At 38.4% G+C, this 14,779-nt stretch overlaps 1 protein-coding gene across 2 annotated transcripts in view; it reads left to right on the forward strand.

Annotated features, from left to right (window-relative positions):
- The window catches only part of ME1 (malic enzyme 1), a 153,821-nt gene that overhangs the window by 483 nt on the left and 138,559 nt on the right, over window positions 1-14,779 (forward strand). Inside the window, exon 1 of one of the 2 annotated variants that reach the window (XM_014263648.2) lies at window positions 11-142. The exons of the other annotated variant lie outside the window; for it this stretch is intronic. The gene's annotated coding sequence lies outside the window, so the exon portion shown is untranslated. Of the gene's footprint in view, window positions 1-10; window positions 143-14,779 lie in introns of those variants that run through there. 2 annotated transcript variants of the gene reach the window in all.

The following is a 14,779-nucleotide window of genomic DNA, read 5'->3' on the forward strand; positions in this document are numbered from 1 at the left end:
GCTGCCCGCCGCTGGGCCCGGGCCGCGGGACCATCCCCCGGTAAACCCCCAGGGGAGAGGAGCTGCAGCACGGGGAGAAGGATGCTGCTGAAAGTTACGCCGCTCTGATGCGAGTTCCTGCTGTCGTGCTTCTGTTTGCCCGGTACCCTCCTTCTTTTCCAATCCTCTTTTCCACGGATGCCCCTCCTCGTTTCCTGCGGGCAAAAGTGGCTGTTGGTGGTGTCCTGCGTTTTCTTCACTGTCAAGCTGGAAAATGTGTTTATCACCGCTATTCCTCTTGGAGCTCTAAAATGCAGCTGCAGTTTCCTCCCCGCTCTGCATCAGTGAATGCAGTCAGCTTTTCTAAGAGATGCCATAGCGCAGCAAAACCTTTATGACACGTTTCCAGTTTGCTTAAGAATGGCAATTCAGCGTGATCAAACTTCCTAAACGTGTAAAACTAATCTGGGAAACTTAAAGCTGAGCAGAGGAATGTTTGCACAACTGTCTTGGTAAAGATGCAAAGTTCAAATAGTAAAATAATTAAGTTGGCATGACAAGACCTGAATTTGCTGCCAGAATTAAAAATTGTTAAAATTAGATAATAAACCATCCCTAGCACATGAAGCCTTACCTCCAAATTTCACCTTGCACATTAATTGGAATGGTGCTCTGACTTGTAAATCTGCATTAGAATGTACATACAGTCATTTTGCTTATTGCTGAGTTGGATGAATTGAAAAAACCTTTGTCTCTAATTTTACTGGACAGGTTGACTCATCACTAAAAGCTCCATGTGTAAGTTAGATGAATAGTGCTTTTATTAGTCTTGGTGCTTGACTACAGAGTTTCTTTAGAGGCTGTCTTAAGTCTGTGTGTAGGCCTGAGAAGGTCTCCTGAGGTCAGGTTAAAGGAAAATTTACCAAAATATAAAACTCCCAAAGAGAAACCAAGGAGAGGCTGTTTTGCTTGATTTTGCATTTAAGCAGCAAAATTTTCCATATTCATGGAAAAAGTCTGATTCAGCATAACCAGGAAGGCCAACCCAACAGAAAACTCACCTTGTTTAAAGAAATAAAAAGGGGCCTGTTCTAAAATGCATTGACTGAAGGGCAGTCAGAGGCAGGCTCATTGCAATGGTTTTCCCCTCACCATACATCTTGCCTCTGAACAGCTTACCGGTAAGGATGGGTCGTCACAGATGAGGTGCTAAAGAGGAAGAGTTTTGCTTGATTTTAAATTACAGGAGAGAAGAGTTACAGAATATTCTGCGTTGAAAGAGACCCAGAAGGATTATCAAGTCCAGCTCTTAAGGGAATGGCCTGTGTGAAGATCAGACTGACAACTGTGGTGGGTTAGGTCTTCCTGGGTTAGGCTTTATTCTTTCATACTCTCAGCTGTGGTATAGCACATGTGTACCATAAAGCAGAGAAGCAGGAAAAGATTCACTATCAGCCACATCCACCCAGTGAACAGAATGTGATGTTAGAAATTCTCAGTTGAAAAATCTGGTCTTTGTGCCTGTGAGAGAAGTCTGGTCCTGGTCTGGTAAAGGGTAGGTAATCCTATTTTCTGACTGAGACAGGTGATGCTTTTGTGGGTGTAGATGTACTACACCCTAATAAATGTATATACACCCACACCATAATATGTATATATTTGATTCTGTATAGGTGCATTAAATTCAAATATGTTGAGGACTGTGTCCACATGGTTGCCAGTTTGATAGCTTGTGGCCTGCCTCCACATGTGGAAGCTGCTACTCCCAGTTCACTTTCTATTGTCAAGGCTGTTAAACAAGCATCAGATTGCTGAGAACTCAATTTAAAGTAGATAAGACATGTCCTTTAATGATTCTAAAGTACAGAGATTTCTTTCAGTCCTGCAAGGTGCCAGAACTTTCTGCTATCTTGGCCCTGCCAAGGAGTTGCAATTTCTCAGGATCAGCACTTTGTTTTGGATGTGGTGCCAGTTTTAGGAGGCCTATTTGCACATATGTGGCAAAAGTAGACTGTAAGTACTAAATAGTGGTATCTAGAAGTGACTTGTAGAAAAAGAGGGCAAATGATGTTTTCACGGTCTCTTAAGACAGATACCCTGGCAAGCAGGTAAAACTGAATTGTACTTCAGTACGTGAAGCCTGGGGCCTGTATCCTCAGGTAATCACCCTTTTTCTCAGACAAGTTGAAAATTTTACATGGAACCATTTACACTTGAACATCTTTAAAAGCAGATGTGAGAAGAAATATGTGCTAGATTTAGAAGGAAAAAACCCCAACCAAAACAGAAAGCCCAGCCCCAAAACTGTATCTCCATTTAGGTTCTTCATTTAAGTGCCCCACTCATTCAACAACAAAACTGTATTTCTGCACATTTGTTTTTTATACTTAACCTTTCTGGCTTTTGAGAGAAAAGGGTGTGTGAATGCCAGGGTAAACACCCAAATTTCTTCTTTTCTGCTTGGCCTCTACTTTTACTTGGATGGCAAAATTGACTCCTTAGGCAATGTCATTTTTAAATCCTTTATGGTTGACTATGCTAGTAGTTCACAAACATGTCCAACCTTCAGTGGGGAAAAGTTCAATAAAAAATGGTGGTTTGGTGATTTATTTCCCCTCTGTTCTCTCCCCACCCCTGGTAACTCGTTTTGGGTCCCTGAGTGGTTTGTGCCGTCTCGGCAGCAGTGTTACATCAAAAATCATGACAAACAGTGAATTGTAACGGACTGAATTTAATTACTTGAGGATGTGTGTCCAAGTGTATGGACAATAATTGTAATTCAGTTTGTTGTCTGAAATTTTAGGCTGTTAGGGTTTAAAGGTGTATTTAGTACCTTTCTGGTAATTGTCTGTCTTTTACCCTCAGGCAGCCAAACACATTGTAAATAGCAATTACAGGGAAAACAAACACAGTTTCATTTCTATTCACTGAAATAGATTTGGCTGGGAGTTGTATGCTTTTTAAGCTGATGAGCTACAGAAGAGTGGAAGTAATTTGCTCTCTCCCTACTGTAAATCTCATTTATGCTTTATTAGTGGACAAGTTTACAATTTTAAAGCACACAAACAGTTTGATTACAGTTTCATCTTTATTTTTTACCTTTTAATATTTAAGCAAGTGACATTTTCCCATAAGCTGCTTTTTTTCAGAATCTTAGTGTGAAGATAGACAAACACGCATTTCAATACAAAACTTTCCCAATAGCTTGTATTAGCTGCCAAGTGTAAACTCTTCCCAGACTGAGAAACTTCGCCATTGGAGAAATGTTTTGTTTCCAGGCTGCTTTTGTGTTCTTGCAGAGCAATTCAGTGAGCAGTAAATAAGTGACTCTATTAAATCTAAGTGCTGGAGGGTTATTTCTCCTCCCTAGATGCCTAATTTTAACTCCTCTACTGAGTGACTGCTGTTCTCATTGCTGAGTATAATATTCTCGTAAACTGTTGGTCCTTTTTTTTTTTTCTTTCTCTTCATTCAAGTTGCTCTTAAGTGCTGTAGAATTTCAGAACAGACTGTCTGATAGGGCTGCTGAATATCTGAGAGCACTCAGTGTCCATCCCACCTGCAATTGCATTGGTGTTTTATCCTTGCATCTCCCAGATGTGATGCCCCTGGACCTTAGCAGGTTCTCACTAAGTGATATTAGCTGTTGGCTGGAGTTGTCAGTGCATTGACTTACTGTGGGATTTAGTATAGAAAGACCATACTGGAACAGAGCAAAGGTCCATTTATCCCAGTGTCTTATTTCTAACAGTGGCTCAACTGGATCCCTCAGAAGAGGCAGAAGACTGATTGTACCTCTGGTGAATAACCAATTCAGGCTGAGGGAATGAGCAGGTGATTAGAGGGTAATTTAGATATGAACATGTGTCTCTCCTATCAGTTTACACATCCTAGGTGTACTGATTTACTGAAAATCAATTGTAAACTTCTTATAGAGACTCATGGATTTCCCATTTTGCTTCACAATTCAGACAGTGAGATGAGAACGCTTGTGAAATGCAGATAGATTTTTTCTGTACACAGCTACTTGCCTTTCTAAAAGAAAATCTGATTTTGAGGAAGTATAAACCTGTGATTGGATTGGGTGACATATAAAAAAGGTTTTATGACTTTGACATTAGTGGGCAACCCTGTAACATGTCTCAGAAAACCCAAACCTCAGTAAAAAAATCCAGTATTCCAGCGAGATTTTCTCTGTCTGATGGGTGAAATAGAAGCATTTAAGAACTTCCTTTAAATAAATATAGATTTAAACTTTATAGATTCTTTTATCAAATACCAAGCAAATACTGTTTTTCCTTCTATTGATTATGATCATATTTTCACATCTTAAACTTTTGTTTGGGTAGGTCTTCTGGAGTGGCTAATGCTCAGTGGATATTGCCTTTGCCTTATCTGTAGATAGCTATTTTGGAAGAGAGCTGATGATGGGGATGGAGGAAAAAACCACGTCTTTAAATTGCATATTAGAATTATCTATAATTCATAATTAATTTGAAAGATGGATTTTCTGGAAGTTAATTCATGTTGCAAGGGATTATTTAATTTTAAGTGGTAGGAGGTATGAGAGTGTTTTTTAGAAAGATTACAAGATTAGAAGATTTTCAGCTCCATGTGAAAGTAAAGGTATAATTTGGAATTTAAAAGAGTAATTCTTTTTAGTATAGTTGCTGATCACTCTTACTGTCTTCTACTTGCTTTAACTTTTTGCCCTTTAAAACTTTGAAGTTTTTAGCAGTAATAGTTCTTGGTTCTTACTCCTCCCAGATCACATAGCAGAGCAATTCTGATCTTGATAAGGATAACCACATGATTTTTCAGGTGTTTGACAAGAGTATGTGGTACTGCGTTGTGCTAGCTAACACAAAAAGTGAATGAATTTCATATTTGAAGCATCTTAGAGTGCAATTCTATCAATTCTACCCATGTGTTTGACAAACATTACATTTTTCATCTCTTACTGGGATCTTTGACACTAGTTTGCTGTTCTGTGGAATGGCAACCTGAACCAGGGGATTTTTCAAGTATGAGGTTGGCTCATGCAAGAACTGGTTGCTCTTTAACCATCAGGATTGTAAGTTGCAGACTGGCAGAATTGCAGCCACCTTGTTTGCTTGGGTTTTGGGCAAGGGTGTGAGCTCAACAGTGGCTCACTGGTGGGTACCACAGGGCTGGGTGAGGAGGATGTCACACTGGCATGGCATTATTCTCCCTTCCCATGACCACCTTGTTGAGGTGTGAGGGAGGAGTAGTCATGCAGGATGTCTTTTGTATGACTGCTTTTATTTTCAGAATGTGTGGAGGGGCTTTAAAAATAAATTCTGTGCTTCTTTTCCAGCTTTCTTATTTTGAGGCAGGTTGTCCTGCATACTATTAATAAGGAAAAAGTCTTGGAAAAAGCACAAAGAGTTTAAATCAGATTATTTTATCACTGTCTTCTATTTAATGTGTTATTTTTTTTCTATTCAGTGTTCATTGCTGCCAATACTTTGCTCCTGACCTAGTAGGTAAGTTGCTGTGGTTGGTGTTACTCTTTTTTCTGTTGGCCTCCAGTTCTTTGCTTGCAGTTATGAAACAGAGTGCTGAGACAGCAAGTTGGGAACAAAGTTCTGTGACTTGAATTAAAAGCAAATAAAATGAAGGAGAAGAAGTTATGCAGTAAGCTAAATAGCAGTAATATCAGCTGAACAGTGATATAACTTGTCACAGGAAGCTGAAACCTAGATTTGTTTTGCTGCAAAGCTGCTTCAGGCATTAAAAATCCAATTTTCAGTTATGTAATTTTCTTGTGAACTTCAGTAGTTGAATACAAAATTGACCTTTTTACATTTGACTGAGGATTCCTATGGGCATTGCTTATAAATGATACTTGAATAGGAGCATTAATCCTGGCACAGAACATCTTGTGAGCAGGATTTCTGTATTTAAATTGGGTTAAATGTGCCTTTCAACAGTAGGATTTATAGAGATGCTGGCCAGGGTACTTGAGTGTTGTTTTTTTAATCTTAAGTATGGATGCTAACAATAAATAGGAGTAGAGTTCACAGAGAAATTTTACTTCTATCTAGGTAAAATAAACTGCAGAGAGTATCTTGGAGTGCAGAAGTTCTTACTTTGCATTCTGCACTTTATGTATCCAATTTTGCTGAACCAGTGTCTTGTATCCAGCTTGCTGAAAAAAGTAGAAGTTGTGGCCATTGGAGTCACAAGATTCTCTGCCCCAGCCCTGCTTGCCTTGTGGAGGTAGAGGAGGAAGAGAGCTGTGTGTGACAGCAATGTTTCTTAATAACTCATGACCAGAGGTTAAAACTGGCCATCTTTGCTTTGTCATGCTTTCTTTACTTGCCTGCTCAGGTGGGCTGTGTATTTCGTTCATGACTTGCTTCTGGCTGCTGTTGCCCATGCCTGCAGGGGTTGATGCAGAGTTTCATGCCAAAGGTCTCCTTGCTCCAGGCTCTGGAGGTCTGAAAGAGGGTATTAATACCCTTCAATTAGGTCCTTCATTCAGTTTTTTCCAATTTATAGTTGAGAATTTTTAGTGAAACAGCTGTTTTGAAGAAGCTTCCAGAACATCATTTAGTGGAGGACGTGATCCTGGGGATTTCAGCCACAGTCACAAGTGGTTTGTCCTCCCTGCAAATCTGAAGAGCTCTTTTAAGGTGTCATTTGTGCTCCCCTGGCTGGAGCAAATATGTGGAGGTTGCCTATGTGCTCTGTGGCTGGAAGACTAGAAAGCTGAAATGGCTAGAAAGGGCAGAAAAGAACAGAAATAATCTTATTGGCTTATGTGCCCATCTAATGAGATTGGTTGTACAATAATAAAGCTTGTTGGTAGTAGGGCATTAGTTAAGCTTTGTTTGAATGTTCTTGTCATTCATGGAGATACTTTCTCTGTACTTTGTGCCCAGACCAGGCCTGGCCCATGACTGGGAATAGTTAAACAGAAATTATCTCTATTGTCTGGTTTAATGTAACACCAAGGAGCTAGATCTGGTATAGACAGGAAAAAGGCAATAGAATGTGGGTGAGATTACCAGTTTGCAATATATGGTAGCCAAAATTTTTAACAGGAAACTGCAGACAAAATGACATGGCAACCATGTACCTACAAACTAGGATAGGTGGTGGGACTTGGAAAAAACTTCCCTATGGACAGGTAGAAGTAGCAAGGCTATGCATTAAATTGCAAGGGACTGGGGAAAGGCTTTGGTGCTTCCAAGTGTTTTACTTGATTTAGGAATTCAAATATTTAAATTAAGATGCTGATGGTTTTTATTCAGAGGCAGAGGATGAATTTGGCTTGACACTAGGATGTTGTGCTGTACCATTCACAGAGAAGAGTATCATTACACAGTCACCAGCACTGCTTTCTAGAAGGACTTGCAGTCATGAGAAATCTACCTTACCCAAGTGATACATTAAAAAGTGTTATTTATTGTTGGTGTCCTATTCTCAAAATCTATGAAGAGACTTCTTGTTCTGAAATTGTACCTGTGCAAGCTCTCTGTGGATTGTCTTGTATGTCTGTTCATCTTCAAAAAAATAAAATAAGTGACGAATTAAGTCAGGGAAGGTGGGGGAGGCTGTCTAATAGGTATTTTAAGAAATTGCCAAAATAAATTGAATAATTTTTATTACTATTCACCCTGTGCAGCTTGCATAGATTGAGCTGCTATGTCAGTAACTCTTTTCTGTACCTTACCTTTTCTCCCCTCAGAAACAAGTTTGTACCTTTAATTGAGAAGTAAATGCTGTCAGGCAAATTGATACTGAATGTCCATGAATTTCTATTTTAGAAATATTTCTCTTCCTTTTTTTCCTAGAATGAAATTATATGCTTCCAGAGAAATAAGAAAATTGCTGTGTAATTATGTTTTGGCTTATCATTATGACTAATTTTCTTGATTTTGTGATGTGTGGCATGATAGTAGGAATTTTAAGGTTGCCTCAAAGGACTGCCAGTGTGACACACATTAAAGTTAGCTCCAGGAGCTGGAATGGATAGGATCTCTAAGCCACAGGAAACCTAAGAGTTGGACCATACTCACAAATAAGCTCATGGCTTTTATGAGGATGATAAATTTGTGTAGGAGGTATTAGGGAAAGATATAAGTATCTGATCCTAATACCAGTTTTTAGTAGTGTAAGCTGAGAGTAAATGAATGGTAGAAGGGTTCAAAAGAGGAAGCTGCTGCAAAACTGGCATGATATGAATCATGCATTAATCCTGGAGCATTAATCCTTAAAAATACCCCAGAAGCCAACCCATTGTCACTTGGAGAGTTTGAGCTCCTTTAACCGCCACAGATTTCTAAAGTTTGCTTCCTAGCGGCCAGTGTAGAAAGAAATGTTGAAATATTAATAGTTTGCAAGGTAAATGGTTTTGGCTAGCCTGACTAATTTGTTTAAAGTGATTAATATTATTGTATCTCATTTTATGTTTAATTAAGATGACTGTAATAGTTTATATATAATAATAATATTTTTGTCTTAAAAATAGGTCTCTAATTTTGTCTGAGAATTACTTCTTCATATTCCTTGGTATAGTGAAAAGTAACATCTGCATTGCATGCATAAGGAAGCATGTTTCGGTCTTAAGCTTTGCTAATGTAATTTGTTGCATAATTCCGGAAGCAAAAATCCTGCCTTAGAAGAAGGAGGTCATGGGGCACCCTGGAGGCATTCCTTGCAGGGCACTGTGTACTTTCTGTTGAAATCAGTGTTTGTAATTTACTTGAATGCTGTTAGTGACTATTCCTGTGTGAAACACAATAGTCTGAGCACGACCTGAATTTGTTTACAAAATAGAGGAAGCAGAGGAAATACAGAATAAACACTTTTTATATACATAAAAAGCACATAACATAGAACTGAAAGAAAAAACCCCAACTCTTATGATCTGAATACTTCTTACTTTTAGCCAAAGATGTGGAAATATGTCAAGATGTTGTCAAGTAGTTGTCTGATGTGGGAGCTCAGAAAGCTCAGTCATAAGATATAAATGAGGTATAAATAGGATAATATATCTTAAGATATAAATGAGTAACCATGAATTTTATCATTGCATGTATATGCTTAGGTTTTTACTTACTTGATAGTCTGAGTAGCAGCTGTTATCTATTTATGGCTTAGAATTTTTTTTTCCCCTCAAAAAACAAACTCTAGTATTAAAACTAAATCACTGTTCTGCTTCTTCTTCCCTCTTATCACTAGAAGTGATTTGAAAAATTGAAAACACCTTTGGTCCAATGTAACTGCTTAAATAGATGCAGTCTTAAGTCTTCTGTTAGTATTTTAGATTAATCTGTCTTATTAATGAATTGTGTTTATCTTTGGAACAGAGTAGTTGCTATGAGGTATGAAATCATTTTGGTATCCAGTTCAGATTGGATATCACAGTTGAGTTTTTTTCCTCTTGTGCCTTGTGAGTGATACCCTTTTAAGTTTTCTTTTGGCATGGAGTTTAGATAGTACTGCTCTGCGTGAGAAGGACAAGAATTATTTTAAAATACATAATTCCTTTTTTCCACAAAGGCAAAAATAATTGTGGCTTTTTAATGACCAAGAAAAAAAAAAAAAATCATTGCCTTAAATCTGTCCTGGAAGGGAGTGCATAGTGGTGATTATGAAGCATGCTGTAACATTTACAATACTGGTGTCTAGCTGACTTACTGGATTTCATCCTCCAGATACCTGACTTTACAAAGCAGATTTATGTGTGTGGGATGTATTTACAAAAGAAACAGTAAAGCCTCTTTACCTAAATAGTAAAAAAGAGTTCAGTAGTTACAGATAAAAGTCAGAATAGAAGGGCATAGTACGGTCCAAGTAAAGTGAATAACTGAGTTTGCCAAAGCACTTAATGTTGGTTTGTTTTGACTTGAATCTCTATTACTGAAAAGTAAATTTATCTGCTGTTAATTACAGGAAAATGGAAAAAAATTGTGAAAATTAATTTTAAAGTTTTGATTTTGTGCTGTAGCAGTTATTGGAGTAATTCTCCAAGGTCCTTAGGTTTGTGTAGTTTTTGTTTTGCCCAGGCATTAGCCAGTTTTAAAAGCCATGTCCTCGGAGAAAGGGCTAGGGAAGAATGAAAAGCCTTCTTTTCAGGGGATTCAGGCTCTTGGACCTTCTGCAGGAGTGAGATCTTGCAGAAGTTTGTTCTTATATCTGTCCAGTCTTTTCAGTCTTCCTGAGATCATATGTTTGAGGTGACTGCTTGACGTGTTAATTCCAAAGGCTTGTCTGAAATTCTTCCCTTTCTTTTCTGTGGACTTCATGTGGGACAGTTGTCCTTTCAATTCCAAGACATCATCTCAGTATGTTTCAAGTTGCCCCTATCCCAGGAGTGTTTTGTAGTTCAGTGATGCAAATTTAGCACTTACTATAGTCTTGAGAGAGAAATAAAATCAGTGTGGTTTATCTCTTTTTGTGTTGTTGCTTCTTGCTAAGACAAGAGTTCATGACAGATGCTCTGAGGTTGAGGCTTACCAATTGCATAGTTTTCTGTAAATGAAGTCTCGATAAAGCATTACTCTTTTTCATGTAATAGAGGATTTGGCATCTGCCTGTTTTTTTTTTGGTCAGTCAAGAGTCAAGGTAAAAAAATAGCTTGCTAATTCTGAGTTATTTTTTAAATTCCTATAGAGCATGCAGATTCTTATGTTTAGCACAATGCAGTGGTTGAACTAAATGCATCTGTTGTAGGTGGAGATAAATCTGGGTGAGTGTGTGTCAAGAGGTATCAGAAAAGAGGTCTTACTGTGTACTGCAGTACAGAGGACTTGCAGCACTCATCCTCAGCAGCTGCTTGAAGTGGGCACTTTATCTAAGCTCAGAAAAAGTAGAGCATCTTACTTTGCATCTTACCTCGGGAAACATAACCAGTGTGGCTCTGTCTTGTAGCCACCAACAAACTGGTGTTGTGGTTGCTGTAAGAGAAAAGTGTTCCAGGTCAGCAGTCTGTGTGACACTGGAGCCTCTGAGCTCCTGCCAGGTTATTTGTGAGCTCTGGTGCTTCTTAGAGTACAGGGATGAACTCCAAGTAGGAAATAAAAAGTGAGGGCTTTCTTTTGAGGTGTAATTCTTGGAAAAATAAATATTTCTGTAGTATAAAGACACTTATCCTTCAGGCTAACATTATTTCCCAAACTTCCTAAACTTTGTGCCATTTATGGCAAGAAGTAACTTTCTTTTGGTTTTATAGTTACCAAGTCCTCTAACTATCCTTCACTAAGGAGTAGTGGGTAAAACACAGGGAAGAAGAATAGAGGAATATAGAAAAGCATCATGTAGTTGTCATAATGTACCACCAAGAATTTAAACAAGGGGGTGTGGCTGACAGACATGCTTTCTGGTTTGCTTTGAGGTACGCTTGACAAATCTTTGAAAGCTTTCTTTGTCTTACTTCAGAACTATGTAATGTGTACAAGCACACACATTTTCCCCCCTTAATTAGTGGGCTCTGCTTCATCAAGAGAGACAAAATATTGTAGTAGATTGGGTACTGGACTGGAAACTAGGTCATGCACTAATAATATTAAATCTTAGTCATTTAGTTTTCTCATCTGAATAGGCAAACAGCAGCTAAGAAGTGTTCAGGATGACAACTAGTATGAAGTACTTGGTCTTGTATAATTAGTCTTTTTAGATAATGTTTACATCATTGTCTTTATACTGCTATAATCTAGTTTCTATGTACAGTTTCTTTCCTTGGTGGGGGGAATCATCTTCTAGTTTTTGCAGTAATCAGTCAGCAAGCTGATAGTTCTTTAAAAGTTGTATCTAAGTAGACCCATGTTGATTCTGTAAAGTCCTGACATATTTTATCCATGTTCTTTTACCTTCTGCTGTATTGCAATTAAAAGTAGACAGGGTATTAATGGATATGCAGTCTTGTGAACATACAGTTTCATAGATTCACATACATCCATGAAAATCCATTAGACAGGACTTCAAATCATGGGCTGGACTGAATGCTGTGGGGGGGAAAATGGAGATGTGAAGAGGCCGGAAGAACTCATCCATCTGTGTAGCTAAACCTGCTTCTGGCTTCAGGCCATGCTGTGCCACATGCAGATTAGTTCCAATAAGATGAAGTGGTAGCTGACCCTTGGCTGCCTCCTCTAAGCCTCCTGGTCCTGGGCAGCGTTCGGAGGGTTGCCTCCATTCCAGCTGAATGGGGAGAAGAGGTGAGAAAGTGCTCAGTATTTATCACCTGAATGCCTGGGGAAACTCAGATCAATACTTTCTGCAAGAAAAGGTATTTTAACCTCCAGCTAGCCATATTCAGTATTTTTTAACTCGGTGAAACTTCAGTTCTTTAAGAAGATTGCATTCATGTCTCCAGGACTTAAATGCATGTCATGATGTGAATGAAGGCTGACTTTCTAAGGATGTATTTAGCTGTCTGACAATTTTGCTGGCTATTGAATAGGCAAAGGTGATACAAATCTGACATTCCCTGTTTTCCCAAACTTAAGAATTTTGATGTTGATTCCCTAGAGAAATGGTCATGCACAGAAATTGTGTATTAAGGCTGAAAAAAGCCCACTTCATATGCTGGAGCTGTTACTGTCAAAGATATATTTTTAGAGTCTTATGATTATTTCCTAAAATGTGCTAAAACAAATACACATATATGTTTTCTAAATAGAAGGAGCTGCATACATATTCTTTAGGTATGAATTCTTATGATATTCTTGGAAATCACACTTCTGTAGTGTAAATACCGAGGAAAATGAGATTTTCTTTGAAAGATAACTCAATGAATGTTTAACGGTTAGCAAAATGAATCTATTTGTGTATCAAAATATAGATTGATATCCTAATCCTCTCCCATTTTGTAATAATTTCTTAATTCAAAGAAAATTCCTTTTTTCTGGTATGGGTTTCAGCAGTGACCAGGAAGCCCACATGATGAATTAATATCTGTGAATCTAATCCTGAAAATACAGAAAGGTAATGCATGTCTGGCTGTGCTCCAACTTGCCAGCGGTGCAACTCTCAAAGTATATGTGGTAAGCATTTTTTTTTGTTTGTAAAATACTTGCGTGCATCTATTTATTTAAATACAAAGAAACAATCTTTCAGCTACTGTGAGAAATGGGGCATATGCATAAAAGCCCCATTTATTTTGTTCTGACCTGCTACTTACAGTTCATTACTTAACATAGGCGAAGGTGCCATGTGGAAAACAGAGCAATAGAGTAGTATTAGACCAGCTGTAGGGATCCAAAGCTGGATCTGTTTTGGTGAGTCTGCTCTTCAGTCCCTGAATCTGTTATCCTCAGCAAATCTAATTAATAATAATAATATCCTCATTAATGTAATTTTGGTGCTGTGGGTGTTGTGCTAGCATTGTGAGAAATGCGGCTTGGATTAAAGGTGGTATGAACAGGAATTTTTCCTACCTGTCCTGTCCTTTCTTCACTCCACATTATATGTTGTTATAGGCAAATGGATTTCTGTTTCCAACACAAAATAAAAGTTTGCAGGAGCAGAACCTGTTTTTGTTGGAAACTTCTTTTGTGTCATAGCATGAAGAGAGCCTCAGCCTCTCTGGTCTGTATTTTCTGCTGTTTGACTCTGCCTTGAAATGAGTAGTTAAAGGAAAATGCATGCTAATGGTTGAGTGGTTTTGTTAGATGTGGCTTATGGGACTGCAGTATTTGAAGTCATCACAAGAGCACATCTTTGTTTTAAAAGAATACCTTCTAAACAAGCGTACTCCCCCTCTTATAGTTTTCCATGCTAAGGACCTTGCAAAGAGTGTATTTTTGTGAACGTTTTCCATGATTTAAATTACTCAATTTAGTCAGTGCTGACATTTTATCTTTATAGTAAGTTTTGTCAAAGCATGTTAGTTTAATTTTTGGGAAATTGTTTTTTTTAGGTGTATGTTTATTGCACTGCAATTGGCCTGTCTCAATGAGGCTTTCCAATGCTTTGTCCCAGATTCATGAACTAGTTATTTTTTGTTACTAAAACTGCAGTGCTTCTTGAAATTTTTTATTTTTTTTTCTGTGAAGATTGTTGTCTGAATGCTGTGTAGTGAAAGAAGACTGGAATATCACAGGGAATGTGACTGAAATGTTATTATAAAACCACAGTGTAATTCCTGTCGAAAGGGATCTCAGAAGTCCAACCTCCTACTCAAGGCAGGGTCGGATATGGAGACAGGAGAGGTTGCTCAGGGCTGTATCCTGTCAGGTCATGAAAATCTCTAAGATGGAAACTACAGCTTCTCTAGGCAACCTGTGTATGTTTTTGTACTCAAGAGAAATTTATTTTTTTATTATATTTAGTCTGAGCCTCTCTTTTATCTTACGCTTGTTGTCTCATGTCCTTTTGTTGCTTACTGCTCTAGAGAGCCTGGATTTGTCTTCTAGATAGCCTCAGCATAGATGCTGGAAGGTTGCTCTTAGGTTCCTCCCAAAACATTCTCTTTTCCAGGCTAAAAAAGCCTAGTTCTCTAATCGGGGATGTGCTTCAGCCCAGATAATCTTGATGGCCCTTTACTGAACTTGCTCCAGTTTATTGATGTCTTTCCAATATTTGGGACTCAGAGTTGGACTCTGCATTCTAATGAGTGCCAAGTAAGCAGGATGATACCCTCAGCCCATGTCATAACATACTGCTGTTGATATAGCCCAGGATACTATTGGCTGCCTCAGCCTGTGCACACTGGTTGCTCCTGCTCAGTTTGCTGTCCACCATGTCCTTTTTGACAGACCAGCTTCTTCCCAGCCAGCCAGTCAGTCTGTTGCCAGTCTGAATCATTGCAGCCTGTGTTGTTTAC

Source organism: Pseudopodoces humilis, chromosome 3, assembly GCF_049639895.1.
Source record: "Pseudopodoces humilis isolate 2021_Gansu_Grassland_sample_001 chromosome 3, ASM4963989v1, whole genome shotgun sequence".
NCBI classification, from domain to species: Eukaryota; Metazoa; Chordata; class Aves; order Passeriformes; family Paridae; genus Pseudopodoces; species Pseudopodoces humilis.